General features: G+C 52.0%; 1 protein-coding gene across 3 annotated transcripts in view; it reads right to left on the bottom strand.

Annotated features, from left to right (window-relative positions):
- Positions 1-3,269: 3,269 nt before the first annotated feature.
- The window catches only part of CXXC4 (CXXC finger protein 4), a 39,854-nt gene continuing 26,025 nt past the window's right edge, over positions 3,270-17,098 (bottom strand). Inside the window, exons 2-4 of one of the 3 annotated variants that reach the window (XR_007507890.1) lie at positions 6,342-6,586; positions 6,128-6,258; positions 3,270-3,650 (exon numbers count right to left, since the gene is read on the bottom strand). The gene's annotated coding sequence lies outside the window, so the exon portion shown is untranslated. Of the gene's footprint in view, positions 3,651-5,877; positions 6,259-6,341; positions 6,587-17,098 lie in introns of those variants that run through there. The other 2 variants (XR_007507889.1, XR_007507891.1) reach the window with 2 other exon arrangements.

The following is a 17,098-nucleotide window of genomic DNA, read 5'->3' as shown; positions in this document are numbered from 1 at the left end:
CCTAAAATGAGTCCTCTGCTCTTGTCCTTACCGAACCACATCGTATTTTCTCCAGCTCTCCCCGCTGCCTCCTGCAAGCGTGTAGAACACCTGCCTTCCCGTGGGCTCCCTGCCTCTCGTCCCTCAACGCCTCTGCCCCCCCTTGCCTATCCCAAAGGGATTCACGAAAACGCTGTGGGGCACACGGGTAATGGCTCATCGTGAGTGGCTTTCTCCCTTTCCTGGTCCGCGTCCCCGTGGCATCTTCAGGAGAGTGTGGCATGAGACGGTGTCAGAAGCCTCACTGAGCGAAGATATATGATATTCATTGCCTCTCCACAAGGCTTATTGCCCTGTCATAGGAGGAAATAAGGTGAGTTTGACATGATTTGTTCTTGACAAATCCCTGTTGGCTGTTACTTATCTCCGTGCTATATTCCAGAGGCTCATAAATAATTTGCTTGATTATTTGTTCCAGCATTTTTTCATGCTCTAAGTAGACTGACTGGTCTACAGCTCCTTGGCCCCCTTGGTTTGCCTTTTTTTCAAATATGGGCACTCTGGTTATGCTCTCCCAGGCTTCCGGAACCTCACCTCGTCTCCACCAGTTCTCGGAAAAAAAAAAAAATTGCCAACAGCTCAACAACTGTTTCTGTGAGCTCCCTCAGATCCAGCCTAGTGGAAAATAACCTGCTCTCTTCTTCTTCCACCCTAAATTTGACCTCCTGGTTGCTGAGATGAACACTGTCAACCTAAAAAACGTTCATTGGTGATGACATGGGTAAAGCTGGAGAAAAAAACCCCAAAACTGCAGAGCGCTTTTGTCTTCTTGACATCACCTAATACTGGCTTTCCCACCTCATTTAACAGTGGGCCACCCTTTTCATGATCATCATGAGAAGTAACTGAATTACATGTGGAACTTTTTTTTTTATGTCATTTGTAGGTTGTGTCTCATTTTATGCTTTGGACTTACTCATTTTGCCCCCACAGCGCCATGGTATTTCTTTTCTACTTACTGACTACAGCCCTACTTCTCATAGGGCTTCATCTACCAAATCTTTCAGTTTATTGATGTCCATCACTGTTCTTTTTCTTTCTATGAGTTACGAACAACATAATTTTATGCATTGACTCTCCTAACCCAACTTCTAGCTTCACATTTTAAACAAAGTACTTCCTGTTGATAAAGTCTGCTTGTCTTCCTTACTTGCTGTCTCAAACACCTCTTTCCAGCACGCCCAAGGCCACCTTGGACAGGTTGCATCGTACTGCGTTCCCTTTCTGACACAAGCAGAGGGACACACTTTAGCTGTTAACTTTCACCATTTTCCATTATTTGCCCTAACCTGAGCTGAAACTACACATAGGGTAGAGTTGTAGTTGATACAGACAAGATGATGTGCATATCTGCATCAGAATAAGACGTTTCCTTTGCATCTCTTAGAACTGCTCAATAAAATTATATATATATATATATAAGGATGTATATAAATTTATGGATGTATATAAATGCATAAATATATAACAAATATAAATATATGGGTATAAAACAAGGTGGTACTTTGAAACCAGAAGGGGTGGGATGCCCATGTGGACCGGGTATTCCTCCAGTACCAACGCTGCTCATTTTCAGATATCCCCGCCTGCGAGGTAGCGTGCCAAAAGAAATACCACGAAGCCTCAGCTTTTTACCACATGATGAGACAAAAGCCCAGAACAAGCTTGGTGTGTAAAAACCCAGCTGTATAAACAGTAGGAAGCTGGCGTGTGTGTAGATGCATTTAAGCGTAAGCCAGATGTGAATCCAGCCATGGTGTAGCCCTTTCGAAGCCAGGGTCTGAGGAGCAGGGACTTATGCAGGCCTGTCTGCCCCACTGCCTGCTCTCCTCCTCCACACAGAAACTCAGGCCGCTGCATTCGTGTTGACCAACACAATGGTCTCCATCGAGGAGGAACATCTCTAGATTATCCCAAGACCCCCAAAAATCAGTTCGGGAGATTTTGACGGTATCTGCTGGGGACTCCCTTTTCAAGAGGAAGAAATCCTGAGTGGAGACTACTTCTTAAAAAAATAAAAGATCTATGTTTAATTGGGAATGATGCAAGCAGTATTCAGGTCTGCACTATAAAAATTAAAAATACAAAAATACAAAAAAAACCCCAAACCCTGAACCCCCCAAAACTCCTACAAAAAACATGCAGCCCCTCAAAGACCGCAATATACTTGTGGGCACCTGTGACTAGACCAGTTTTGTTAGATGATGTTGACTATCCCTGACAATCAAAAGCATCTTTCAGGAACGTGGTGCTTAAGAGATCATATCTATATGCCAGAAAAGCTCAGGCCACTTGTATCTGAGATTCATTACAGTACTGTAGAGGAAATAAATGTTGCCTGGGTACAAGTGTTGAGGGAATTTTGTCCATCTGAGTGAAAATCAGTCACCCAAGGACTGGTCTAAGGAAGCAGCCATCAAACTCCCACCAAGTCAGAAAAGACAAAGAAGAATTTATTGATTCCTGCCTCACTGGAATGAGACCTCCGAGAGCGTGAAGTTAGTTTGCATCCCCTATTTTTCCTTGGCCTTGCTCTCCAAGGGGCAACGCCACATCTGGTCACTGTGTCACAGAGTCAGGGCCCAGGTACGTCCTGGCGCGTCACCCAGAAGTAATCCCTCACTCAGCGCAGCCCGCAAACCTCTAGGTTTTAACAATTTGGGGGAAGGAGGGGGAAACGAGAGAGGGGAAAAAAGGCACGTTGTGGCACGTGGATACACACCAAGCACATGCAAGATGAGAATTTTGGAGCGACCTCTTTGTCGTGAGGATGTCTGGGCTCACAACAAGGCACCAGCCACCACAGCCGTGAGAGGGGCGGATGGGCAGCAACCCATCCCAAACTGGCCAGGGTGTCAGGAGCCACCCCAAGGCCAGAAACGGCCCTCAACAACCGCAGGCAGCTGGTGTGGACCCCGGGCAGGGCCATCGTCCTGCTGCTGGCCTGTCGGGAGTAACGTCACGACCACATACTCCAGGAATGTGCCTGCCGTCAGCCAATCAGTTGCTGGGTGAAGAGTGACCTCATACCTCAGCCCCCTGCCATCAGCTGCCCTGTGAGCTGCTCGGGCAGGAGGTACCTCAAAACCACATGGGTCTGCTGCTGGCCAATCAGCTTCTCAGGGAAAAGTGATGTCACGAGCACATGCTGATGTCACGTGCGAAGGCTGCTGACGGAAATGACCTCATACTCCGGGTCTGGGTCTTTTGCTGACTTCTCAGCTCCTCCTGCAGAAGCGACCTCACAAGCACGTACCGAAGCCAGTGCCGCTACCGGCCTACCAGCTGCGCGGGCAATGGGACCTCACAACCGCCAACACCAACCAGGCTGCCCCTCCGCTCTCCAGACCACCCCGCACGCCCTCAGCCTGCCCACCTCACTTTGACCTCAGCGGTCGCTTGGCCTCGACAGACTTCAGTCCCTGCACAGCAGCCCATAACAGGTCCGAATACAGATTTTTCTCATTACTGACAAGGACCCATTTCCCGCTAGAGTACCAGGAGCTTCCTGACCGAACCCACCGCCATCAGCCTACGCTCCGCGGCGGCACCTCTCCGGGTGTGCTTCGAGTTCAAGAGTGGCGCCGGGGGAGTCACGCACAGGGCTTGTGCTGTAAGAGAGACAGAAAGTTTTCAGATTAAACAGCTGCAGCCTTCAAGGATTTGCACGGTTCTAGCTAAGGAGCAACAAAGAGTGCTCCAGGGGATGAAGGGTGAATTTTGACAACCACAACTTAGGAACGAGCGAAGTTGTTTCCTCCAGACACAGAAGGAAACAGGGCTCTTCCGCAGAAGAGCCCGGCCGAGGGCCAGCCGTGACCTCACCTCGGTATTCTGGGTCTGTTTGCCACTTAGATGGAGATCTTCAAATATGAACAAACAAAAAAAAAATCAAAATCTGAGGCAGATCAGGTCCCAAGTTCTCAGTAGCAATCTTGTTTTAAGTGGTGGGTGGATGGACTGGTGCTGGGCTGGAGTCCTGAGTAAACCAAAACGTGTGGCCAGGTATTTGAGGGGGTGTATAAACCTAAAATGTGGTTTTCCATTCAGTATCCTTATTGATACAGAACAAGCTGCGGTTGCTGTAAAGGCCCCCATTCCGAAGTACTTTTGCACCAGGCACCCCTTCCACTAGTTTTTTAAGATCAATGAATATGGTGTTTTCAGATGTAATTTAAAGTATCCAATACTAAACAACAGAGGAGAAATCCCAATCTTTTATCTTGACAAAGATAATTAAGGGTTTATAAATATTTTATTTGACAAGTGAGGTCCTTGGCAACACCTGCATTGTGCCCAAGCGCTGACTTCCAGCTCACACAAAGAACAAATTTTGCAGGTGGGACTTGGTTCCAGGCAGCCGCTCAACTGAGTAACCTCACTAGCAATGCAAACATAACATGGGCCTAGTAATTTCCAAATGTCAAAGGACTGGGCTGCACACAGACAGGTCCCGCTAAACTCTTCTGCAAAATAGCAGCACTTGGCACAATGAAGCACAACTCACGAGAAATGCTGGGTTTTATGGTACAGGAGGTTAAATCTGATGAAGAGACCTCTTTGCTAGTGTCACCATTTAAAGAGATTATTCTTAATTAAAATGCAAAGCATCTGCAAGATCTGATGGTGGCTAAGGGATTCAAACTAAGCAGTTCTGTTGCTCCCATCATAGCTCAGCCTTTAAGAAGCACAGAGCATGTTGGCTGCTTCATTCCACTTCATAATACCGTGGAGCAGACATCAGGTTTGGAAGGTAGAAGACTGGATGAAGACTGTGTGGTGACCACATTTTAGGTCTTCTAGGGCAGGCCTAGCAGCTCAGATGTGGTTGCAGTCATTGAAGCTGACCATAAGAAGCATGAATAAACGCATTGACGCTGTTCAGAAGTGGGTTTGGTTGAGGCAGGAGCAGGGCCAGCTACAATATTAACAAACTGATAGTGAACCCTCTTTTTGTCTGATTATCCGAACAGATATCTCCTCATACCATGGCACAGATGTAGGTGGGCTGCAACGGTGATTAACATCACCCGTCCTGTGTTGGTCTGGTCTGGGACTTCTTAAGTATCAAGAGTGAAACAGACAACCCACTCTGGGAAATAAATCCTATGTTCAAACAGCCAACAGCGACGGCACGTATGACTTCACCGCAGCTTGCTATTCAAAGCAGAAATGCCTCGCCAACAGCTTCAAGATGCACACGAAGGACAGAAGTGGATATAAATTCAGTTTTCGGGATGGGAAGGACTGAGCTGCTCTTTGTGCTTCTGCTGGAGGAGGGGAGGACCCCCAGCCAGCTCCGGCCACCTGCACCGGAGCCATGACCAGTTGGTCAGGCACGATGACGCCGGCAGCAGTCAGCGGACACGAGGACAGCGCGCGCCCTGGAAAGGCGGTACCCGACCCCGCACCAAACCCACGTGTGGGCCCTCTGCACGGCACCAAACACCTCGCTCCTTACCCGGAATGTCCCGGGGACAGCCCGGCTGGGCTGTCGCAGCCCCCAACGCCTGCCGTCACACGGCTGGAGGTCTGGGACCCGGGCACCCCTGCCCACCCAACGCCACCCAGCTCACTGCCGGGCAGCCCCCAGGGTACCCCACAGGCAACTGGGAGTCTGGGGAGACCCGGGGCCAGCCCCAGCAGGGCCCCCCTCCCCAGGCATGATGGGCCGGGTTCTTCCCCTCGTTTCCCCTGAGCTGCCGACTTAGTTCGTCTCATCCAGCAGAAGAAAAGCCCGTTTCTTCCTTAAATGCACAGGGGACATCGGCGGTTGGGGCGAGGGCGCAGCTGGGACGCACAGCCCGGGGAGGGGGCAAGGGAGTCCGGGCATATTTTATTTTATTTTATCTTATTTTATTTTATTTTATACAGTGGGTCCTGGGAGCATCCGCCCCAGTCCTCCCTCAGCGCTGCCCCCCACCCCAGGCCGGGGACCCCCGGGGGTCCCTTCTCGCCTCTGACAAACAGCCAGACCCGGCCACCGTGCCCGCCTCCCGCTTGCCCCACGCTGCAGGGGGGAGGTTTGGGGGGGGCAAAGGGAGGTGGGGGTCCTTCCCCAGGCGCTGGGGAGCATTACAGCACCCACCAGGGCTTTTCTGATCCATTTGCTTCCTTCCCCAGCACGTCTTGCAGGCTTCTGGGTTTTCTCCCGCATGACACCCCATCCCCATGGCCGCTCCACCGCTTGAGGTACAGGGGGGTACAACGTCCAAAGAGCTAAAATTAAAAAAAAAAAAAAAAAAAAAAAAAAAAAAAAGCAGCGCTTGCAGCCTCTACTAGCCCAAGGTACAGCACCTTACCGGCTTGAGGGACAACAGAAGCCGGGAAAGCTGCTCCTCCCTTTCAGGTCGCAAATTAGAAAACAAGCCTGAAATGAGTTTTCGCCTCCCGGGTGGGAACCGGCCCCTGCTTCGGTGCGGCGCAGGTGGTGGCGGTTCAGGGTTTAATTCTTTGAGGCGGTGGGTGAAAATCCAGCCCTCGCTCTAGGCGGGTTGGAGCAGTATGGGAATACTGACCAGTTACGGGGAAGATTGGAGAACTTTTCCTAAAAAAAAAAAAAAAAAAAAGAAAAAAAAGAAAGGGGTGGGGGGATCCAGTGTGTTTCTGTCGCCCGCAAGACGCCCGTAAGAAGCTTTTGTGTCTGTTTAGCTGCAACCTCCTGGTTTTCTTTGTTGTCGGAGCGCATTTCACTCTCGTGTCAAAGTGTGTCAACTCTAACCTTTCCCTCCGCAATGCTGGCACCCCTCCAGCCCCCAAACCCCCGCCCGGCCCCCTGCGACCCCGCGGGCTCAGCCAGCCACAACACCTCGCCGCATAATGAGCAGGCATTTCCTCCCCATCAGCATATGCAGAAAGGTAATTAAAACTGTTGAGGTATTTTTGTTGTTGTTGTTGTTGCTTTCCGAGGCTCAACAGCATAAATGCAACTTCTGCTCAATTAAGCTCTGGGATAAAAATAAAATAAAAGAAGGTCTTACGGCGGTTCTTTATTTCTGCACATTAAAACTGGAGCCGGAGATTTACAGACGCCCCCCTCCCACCCCCTATGGAAGGAAACCTTCAAATAAAGATGTCTCCAGCTGAAATGACCATTATTATCCACAAGCAGGCACATATATGTATATAATGCATATACGCACACGCACACGTACCTATATATAAACCCCAAATCTGTTTGTCCCTCTTCCTGCTAATGCTAAGGGTACGTTCCTCCCCATTACAACAGCATTTGCACATTTATAGGAGGAATAAAGAAAAGAAAAAAAAAAAAAAGATGCATGATACGTGCGGAGGAGCCTTTCCTCTGCCATCCAGAGAAAGAAGAACTAAAAGGATTATAAAAGTTCAGATTAAAATGATATAAAATCTAGCATTTGGCTCCAACACTAGTGCCTTGGTCCTCTGTAGCTAATCTGTATGCACTCTGTGACCTCCTCGCAGCGAACCCTGCTAAATATATTATTCCCACGGGGGCTTTCACTGCTGCTTGGTGTCAGAAATCAATATGTATGAGGCGCGTGGATGGGAATTTCTAATAGATCTGCCTGGCCCTGTGCTGCTTTTCAATATCTGCCTTGGACTATTAGTGCCGGCTCGGTGCCTGTGAAATAACCGAGATAATCTTTTAAGGTGCACTGTTAAGGTGGAACCTAAATGTTGCCGTTTCAATTAAAACAAAAATATATATATACATTCATAAATCAGTCGGCGCTGTGCGTAACCTGGTGTGTAGCCCGATTATAAACAATGATGGGGATTAAAGTATTAGGGCGAGTATGCTAATGTCTAGATTTCTGAGGAAGAGCTTAGTTCCTTTCTTATTTTTTTATTAACGGAAAATTGCATAGATTCACGGGGAGGGGGGGAGGAATTAAAAGTGGAGGGAGCGAGGGATGGCACATTGTCTGCAATCGCCTCCATGCCGGCGGAGCAGTGGAGGTGAAAGAGCCAGATCGCTATATTACTGCAGATAACGCACCCATTTTACCTAAGAGACACCAGACCATGGTTCTGCAATGCTCTCCATTTTAGACCGGTTTGTGCACATTGAAATCATTGCCCGAGCGATCCTGCGTAGGGTGGGATTTTTTTTAATTATTATTATTTTTGAGGGCGGGGGGGGTGGGTTGTTTTTTAGTTATTGCATAATTGCGCCCAGTCATCCTTTCCCCTTCCTCTTTCGGAGGTGCTGAGGGCTGGCAGGAGAGCGCAGGTTGATGGGTCCCCCCCTGCAGACCCCCGCACCCAGGGCAGCGTGTCCCCCCGACGCAGGCAGGCAGGCAGGCAGCGGAGCGAGGCTCAGGTTTGAGAGCCGGCGGTGGGGAAGGCTGCATCCTGCTCTTTCATTCTCCTTCTCACTCTTTGTTTTCAGTTGAATGCACAGAGGAAGCTGTCTCAGCTCAGCGCACAGAGGTGCGGCGTATAAAAGCAATAACTTGCTAAAGGACCTCGCGCTCTCCCTTTTTTTTTTTTTCTTTTTTTTTATTAGGGGAAAGGTAACCGCTAATACATGCATACGCTCCTCTGGCTTTACAGGCGGCCAGGCTGAGTTCAGCTCTGTGCTGGAGATGACAAGTGGAGAGTCACCACCCCAGAGGATCCGTTTTAGCCACGTTTAGCTCCGCCGCCCTTGCGAGGTTGTCACCCTACCAGAGGTTGAAGAACCGGCATGCAGCCCTGGTATTTTTCTTTCCCCCCCTCTCCTCCCTGCACACTTCATTTAGCACGGCCCAATCCACCTGACAACTCTCCGAAATGCCCTCAACTGCTCGGCTGGCCTGAGCTGGAGGCAGGGGGTGGGGAACAGCAGCCCACAATTAAGGACGTGGGTCCGGGGAGAAGCACGGGGAGGAATGTCTTAACCTCGGAGCACTCGCCTGGTGTCGGCCCATCCGTCAGGATAAAAGCAAAAGGCTCCGAAAGGAGGTTTTGTCCTTCTGAATTTCACCACAACTCCCTGAAACGAGGAGAAGACGGAGTGGAACCCGTTTGGTTCTGGTTTCCGTAATGACTGTGCTTTTCTCCGCAGGTGCCATGACCCCGCAGGATGCAGCCGTGCTCCCAGAAAGAAAAACCCGTCAGTGTTACCTGAGAAATATGAACATGGCTTCTCAGACGCTTGTCTGGGTCTGCTTCAGCCGCTCTCCTAGTTAAGCAGTAGCGTGGTGCGTGGCCATGAAGTGAAAAAAACCACAACAAACCACCAACTCTGGGTGGCTTTTGGAGGGTTTTTTTCTTATGCTCATCTATAAATAAGCCACAAATCTCTCTGGTCCCTGAAAAATTCACCTGAATATACTTCTGCCTCACAGACTGTATATAAATAGATCAGAGCTGCAAAGCTGAATTCTAGATTTAAAAATCCACCTGCAGATATTGTGGGTATTTACAGCCCGGGAGCAGCTTGCCAGCAGCTCCTCTGGAAAACAGGACTGGGCAGGCAAGGCAGGGATGGATGCGTGCACATCCCGTCCCTGCTGCCTAAGGCCCCATCCCAGTGTGGGGGCAACGCTGCCGGCGGCCACAGGAGCTAAATTCCAGGCGTGTAGTTTGGATTAACTATCCCCTGCATCTGGAAAAATGCAAATGTTTATAAAGGGCTCCACCATCACCGGCGGTTTTATCCCGGATGCCGAGAGCCAGCACGCTCACCTCCTCAGCTCCTCGCAGTATTTATAATACAAACACTCCTAATCTAACGCACGCAATTCCCAACAGTTTAATAGGGCTGAAGTTCCCTTCCCGCCTCCCCTTTCTCAACCCATCAATTAGGTAGGTATATGTGAAAACAAACAACCTATGTGTTTTCTGCATCTCTAAGGAGGTGTAATGGTGCGAAGTGCTGGTTATATGCGTTTACTGATGGGAAAAGAGGAGCTGAGTGGGTCTTTGTAAACCGCAGGCTTGGTTTTTCCACGAATGCTGAAAAAGAGCAGCTTTTAGCAGCGCAGGCAGGGCCGGAGAAGGAAAGGGCAAGGGAAGGGCTTGCACGCACGCCACAGCCTCGCGGGGTGGCCGTGGTGTCACTGGCAGCGGGAGAGGTGGGAATGAGACCCAGGACGGGCACTGGGCTGCAGCCCAGCAGGATTCACCTCCCCGGGCGTGGAGGTCCTTCACCTGTGTTTTCCTGATCCATTTAGTCACCCACCTTTAACTCTACGTTTACAGCAGCAGAGCAGGTCGTGGGAGTCTCTTATGGCCCACGGCTGATGGTCACTTTTAGTTGGCGTTGCTTCAGTCCGTGTTGACTACCAGAGCTCAACTACAGACCTAAGTCCGTAATTAAACAAAGAGATTTTTTAAATCCATTTTAAAAATCCATACTCATGTATTTCAGAAAGACTGCACACCTCCAGTTCTCAAAGAGGCCTCCAAAGCACCAAAAACCCACGTGGGGCACCATCAAACCAGAGAGCCACACATGAAGCATCCCTTGGTCTTCTGAGTAAATCTCGTGGTGTAAAATACCACCGAGGTGTAAAATCAACTGTGCACACGTCGAAACAGCGTGTAAGCCGTTATTGGCAAAAACACTTGAGCTGTTAAGGGGAGCGGCCTGCAGAAGGTCAACCAGCCGCTCCTCGCGCTTGCCACCGTCCCGTGCCGCATGCGTGCCATTGCAACACCCAGGCAAATGCCCACCTAGGCAGAGCACTGCTTTGTCTGACCTTTTGCCACGACCTCCGCCTTATTGCCTCACGGCTCAAATTCGCAAAGATGGGATTTGACAAGAGGTGTCACGTCCCTTCCATCCTAAAGGCAAATAAATGTCCCTTTCGATCACGGCTGTCACCCGCCGCTCATTGCTGAGCGACACCCCAGCTCAGCAAATTACTCCTACCCCAGTTGCTGCCAGCATCTGAAATACAGTTGACTTGGAGACCCTCCTGCGTGAAGGCAGAGCCCAGACTACAGGTCCACCCTGCAATACTCACACGCAATGTCGATACCATCGGCACCCACATAGAAAAATCACTTTTCCAGTAAGCACGACATTTTCAAAGGTGGGCATTATACAGCCACTTTGTTAAGGGAAACATGGTTCAATCGACCCACTAGAAACCAGCCGGTGGCTGTAAGGCAAGGCACGCTGCTGTGGACCAGCCCACTCGTGCTCTCTGCGCCGCTTGGCACAGGTTGATGGTTCAACACCGGGAGCGGTTGGTCACCCCTTCCCCGGCACGTGTGGGCACAGGCACGCTGCTGCCCACAGCCCTGCCGGCAACGGCAGTGGCCAGTGCCCCAAGGACTTGGGAAGGGAGCGGGAGAGGGGTGCTGGTCTGCAAGAGCAGCCCGTGCAAAGACAGCAATACATATTTGGATCGATATATGGGCAATGAAGCTGGAGGTCAAGCCCACGGTGCAACAGAGACACCGGTGTGGGAGACAGCCACCACGCCGGAGCAGCCCCCGTTTATTGCTGCACAGCTTTGGCCCTTCCTTGCACACTCCGGGCAAAGAAGCTGCCGCTGCCTGGTGGAGGTTGACGTCCTCTTTTCCACTCCGCCCTCAGGAGTCCCCACCTGAGGACCAAGTAAAAGCGGGCTTGAGAGCTGGTTGTGACAGGTGTCCATGAGAGCAGGAACGAAGCAAAAATGTCACCAAAACCCGAAACAGAGAGCCCAGAGCAGCATCACGTAGCGCAAAGCCTCAGAGTCAGCACAGGCGCTGTTTCACGCCGCAGCTCTCCCACGCCAGTCCCACGGCTGGAGCAGGGTGTCCCTGCAGGGCCTTTCCTGGAGATGTGGCCAGATCCCTGACACCCCACCGGGCTCCTCAGCTGCTGGGAAGGGCTACAAGGAGCAACTTCACCTCTTGAGGGGCCAGGGTGCTCCGCTGAGGCGGCTGCGACGAGGGAGGAGACCCCAGCTGGGGCCGTGGGCACGGCCAGGAACCCAGGGGGACCCACGGGGGCACGGCCACGCACTCAGCACCCCATGCTCGCCTCCTCCATACGCACCCAGTCCTGGCTCGCCGGGCTTTTTGCTTCTAGGTCCTCTCCTCGCGTCTTCCGATGAAGGGATTGAGGGACGGATTGACGGCACATTTCCCAGCACAGCGAGTGATGCTGGCATGCATTTGATTAGGGCTGCGCTCAGGACTTTTTTAGTACCTGGATACCCCCCAAAGCTGCCGGGCACTTATTTGTGGTGGTGCATGTTTTAAGCGGTGTTTCAGCACTCCTCCCCTGGCTAAAGCATCCTCACCAAAACCTCTCCTTCACTACCACAGCTCCGCTGGATGCCCCAGCGCCGGTCATGATCCTGACCCAAAGCTGGGCTCCCCATTAAAAACCTCCCGGGAGCAGCGTTCCCGCGGGGCAGAGCCCCCCCGGCGAGGGGTGGCAGAAACCGCAGGCACAGCTGGGCTGGGGCTGGGCTCCCCCCGCTCCTGGGCCTCTCGGGAGGCGAAGCAATTCATCTTAGGCCTTCTCGGCAAATCGCTCCTGTGACCACACAAGGCGAGCTGCCCATTCAGGCTGAACCCTGGCCGTGTATTATATCCAGGCGGTGAATCCCGCAGAGCCCTGGCAGCTCAGCCCGGCTCCCGCAGCTCGCCCTGCCTCCCAGAAAGCATCTCCCGTGAGCTGTTACTGCAGCAAAGGCAAAGCTCCGTCCCGTGGAAGGGAGGCAAAATTTTACATTTCCCCACCTCTCTCAAAGAATTATGAGCACAGCTGCTGCTACATTTCTATTTACTCCAGTGCAGTCCCAGCTGCTCCAGCGGCAAGCTGAGGGTGCCAGCAGAAATACCCCAGGGGGGAGCTCCCTGCCTTGCTGCAATCAATATTGGTGCATGGGCTTCCAGGGAGAGCAAGGCCAGACCTGACGGGATTGCTCGGCTGCTCAAATCAAGGTCTAACTTTTTCTTGGTCTTCCCTCTTTTCCCCCCCATAAGGAAATGGGGGTTATGGGGCCATTCGGTAGCAAGGGCAGAGGGGAAGAGAAGAAGAGGAAGAGGAAGAGGCAGAGGCAAATTGCATGGTGTATCTTTTAAGAAGTAAAAAGCAGAGTTAGAATAACAAACCTAATCTCCAGCCCAGCACTGCCTGTTAACACTCACACATCCACACACATGACAAGCAGGTTCAAATCCTCTGTGACGTGGTGGTGGCATCGATGAGTTCAACAGCACAGACAGTCTTTGGGCTGTGCCTGGTGCGCTCAGGCTGGCTGGGATGTGGGCACAGAAGCGGCCGCAGGTGTACCGGTAAGCGTGTGCATCAGCACGTGCCCACACAGGTATCTCTTTCTGCCCCTGCTCCTCTGCCTGGAAGCGTCCCTGTCCCCAAGCTCCAGAAGCGGAGAAGCCCCGTCTGTACAGACCAGGACAGTCCCGTACTTCCCAGCTTGGCATCTGCTGCCCTTCCCGAGTAAGCTGAGAGCAGACCCAGCCGTGTTCGGTGACCCCATGAGGCGGTCCCCATCAGCACATTTCAGGGCACAGGAGCAGTTTCTCCTCTCAGCCCTGTGGGCTGCATCAGGCACGCTCAGCTCCTGCGGTTACCGCAGGCGAGAGCAGGTTCACCAACCCTGGGGGCTCTTTCCCTGCTTCTCCCCGGCTCCCGGCAGTGGTTTGGGACAGCCCAGTTAGGGCACGGCCTTGAGAAGCATGTCGCCAGGTTTCCACGACCGTTGGTGACTCTGGTACCCGGCTCAGCCACAATCTATGGGAATATGGCAATGGTGGCATTAGGCACAGGCACGTCCCTGGTAAGGTCAGACGGGGAGCGGCTTTGCTCCCTGGGACAGTCCTCTCCAGCAAAAGTGGCAAAAGCACGAGTGGTAATGACAGTGTTTGAGAGAAAGGCACTGGCAAAAGGGGATTCAAGAGATAAACTTAATTCTCGGGGCTAAAAATGCAAACAAGAAGCATTTGCCAGTGCAAGTTTCCCATTCCTATTTTCCGCGGGTGCAGTCTGCCGCTCCCCAGCTGCCTCCTCCCTCGTCTGCAGGCAGAAGCAGGGGAAAGCAAGCAACACTCTGCTTTTAGAGTAATCTAAGAAAAATGCCAACCTGCCACAGCCACCAAGATTGCTTTTGCACAGTTCTCTATTCCAGGCTATGCCGCTACGATGTTTAGAGCCTGCATTAAGGACCACCGAGGCTTGGCACAGCTCGGTGCACCCACCGGGGTGAGCAGACACGCTCGTCCAGCAGCAACGGCCAAATGCAGCATCCCTGGGTGCCAAAAGCCACACGAGTTTTTGCCTCCTGCATCTGTGGAGGGGCAGGAGCATACTCCGATTCTGCAGGTGTGGTAATGGCTGCAGAAGGCACTTGGACACAAAAAAATAACTTGGGGGAAGAGCAAATAAAAGTCGTCTCCCTTTGGTACAACAGACACCGAGAACTCCAACGCCCACTTTGTTTAAGCGAAAGATATTTGAAGGAGCAGTGACAGCCCACAGGAGCAAGAAGCACAGCGCTGTACATCGCACATCTCATGCAGATTGCTGCCAAGTCGGTGGGAAGGTGACACATCGCAGGGAGAACAACAACAACAACTTTAAAATAATAATTAATGAATAATTACTGACAATTGGAAAAAAATAAAATCCCAGTCGCTTATACAAATGAAACTCGGCTTCTGGAGTTTCTAGCGATAATAAATATTTAAACACCTTCCTTGTTTTAACATAAAGCAGAAGAAAAATGCAGCGACTGCGGTGGGAGCGGCGATGTGTCAGAACAGCAGCGTGGAGCATCACGTCAAACCACGGTGGTGGCTTGTGCCCGGGCGGCGGGGAGGGGGCTGCGGCACGCCATCACCCCCAGCAGGTTTCTTTAAACAACCACCCTGAACACAACCGGCCTCTGTGCGTAGCACGCCGGGCCGGGAAGGTGACGAGCTGGGCTGCCGGCTCTTTTCAGAGGAGTCAGAGGCAGAAACCGTGGCAAATGCCCACGTGGCGCACGTGCTGGGCGAGCGTCTTGCCCGCCTGCTCCCTGGGGCACGATTTGGCAACCACGGGGAACCGTCTGCCCGGAGCTGCCGCTGTACCAGGAACCCAGCGGCCGTGCTTTCCCTCATACAAGCGGTGTTTTTATGCTAAGGGGATGCCTACCCAAAAAGTGCTAACCCACCTCAGCTGCCTCCAGCCTTGCTGGTGGAGAACCGGTCTGGGTCTCCCCGTGCAGTGCTGCAGAATTAATGCCCTTCTTGCTCCCTCCTTTACTCCCAACAAAGCCGGTGGCAACACCTGCAGTTCTCATCAGCTAAAGTGCCTATTACAAGGTCCCATCTTTGGCAGTTTGTAGCTTTGTTCAGACCTTTAATTCTGCAGGCTGAAAGCTTCCAGGCAAGGCGTCTCCCTTCAGCTTGGTGTCTGCCTTGAGCTTGGTGTGCTATCAAAGTCCTAGCACCACCAACTCAGCTGTTCCCAACAAAATAAGTAGGGAAAAAAACTAGCTAGGGCCTAGCTTATTTTAACCTCTTTTGCAGAACCCTCAACTCTGGCAGGGGAAAGTTTAGGACACGCCAGTGATGGATCGAGCACGCGTCTTACTTTCTGCCCCTTAGAAGTCCCCCTACATTTGGTCAGCACCAGCATTTTGGGGCAGAAGCAGCCCTCGTATTCACTGCTACCATTGGAATCTGCATTGTCTTCCTGCCCCTGCCACGCTGGGGACATGAAAAGTTCAGCATTGACTGCTTCAGGCCAGCATCCCCCACCGTTTCGCTAGGGAAATTGCTGGCGCAGGCAGCAAAGCAGCAGCCCCAGAGCACTGCTACCTTCCCCGCCTCGACACTTGCCGGGGTGCCGCTCCGCACTGCGAGCACCCTACCTACCTTTGCAGGAGCTCCAGCCTTCCTGGGACGCAAACCACGCAGCCGGGGACCTGCCGGCAGGAGCCACGGGAGCTGCCTTCCTCAAGGGAAGGGAGGAGTTAAGGGAAGGAAACACAGGGGAAGGGGCAAAGAAAAAAAAGACGGAAAGAAAGAGTGAGCAAATGAGCTTTTTCCTCTGCTTGGCTTGAGGGAGCCGCAGTTTTCCCTGGCTTCTCTTCTTCTTTCAGCTGTTGCAATTCTAGCTGATGGTACTGGAGTAAGATGTGCTGGGTCACAACAGGGGGAAAAACGATCAGCTAATAATCCTGCTCATGCTTCATCGTGAAAGGCAGGGGCCAGACTGGTGCCCCCCAAAGATCCCTGGCTAGGACGGCTGCGCCTCTGGCAGGTTCAGTGGGTACGGAGGCTGGATCCTGTCTGGTCCAGCCGCACGGTTCAGTGATACTCAATCTCACTGCTCGCATCCAAAGCCTGAAATTTGACAAAGTATTAGCCCTCCTTCTGCTATCAAATTCCTGTATGCTCGCCCTTTGGCAAGATTAAGGTCACATGTGTGCCCTGGACCTCCAGCGGTCTGAAAAATTCAAATTTTATGCATGATGTTTGTGACACGCATCAGATTGACATATGATGCTGACTTCTTTCCATCAGAGGACTACATGTAGTTTCGCATGGCATCAGGCCAACATACTCCTAGCCTTGCTGCCTCTCCCTGTAGAAATGCTATTCCATCCCAACGGTCTCCTTGAAGAGACCATTTAAAGGGTTACCAATTACTGCCAGCTTACTCACCTATTGAGATGCCTTAAACAGCTATGACAACGAGAATTCATATTCCTTCTGCCTACTACACTTACTAACAGCACTTCCAAGCTGTCTGAGTTTGAACCAGCCACCTAAGAGCGAAAACACCTCTACCACCGGCGGAGTCATTTCCGACTGGACTTTTGCCGTGCCTCGCGGGTCGGGGAGCGTCGGACCCCAGGAGCGGGGACGATGCTGGCCCCGGACCTCTGTCTGCTGAGAGGTCGCCTGCCTGCGCGTGCTCCGGCTGTCCCCTGCACCGACACGCTGACTGCACGGAGCATCACCCGGCTAGAGCAAGTGAGCCATACTGGAGGCAAATGCTCGGCTTAATTGGTCTCAGCTGGAAGCTGCTCTGTGCATGTCGGCGTGTTTAAGGAAGCAGGTCTACAGGAGAGAAGACACCAGAGTAACCAATTAGAGAAAATCCCCGATTTCCCTCCCCTCTCTCTCGCAGCCC

This window comes from Accipiter gentilis, chromosome 12 (genome assembly GCF_929443795.1).
Source record: "Accipiter gentilis chromosome 12, bAccGen1.1, whole genome shotgun sequence".
NCBI classification, from domain to species: domain Eukaryota; kingdom Metazoa; phylum Chordata; class Aves; order Accipitriformes; family Accipitridae; genus Astur; species Astur gentilis.
This window is presented reverse-complemented; position numbering and strand designations above follow the sequence as displayed.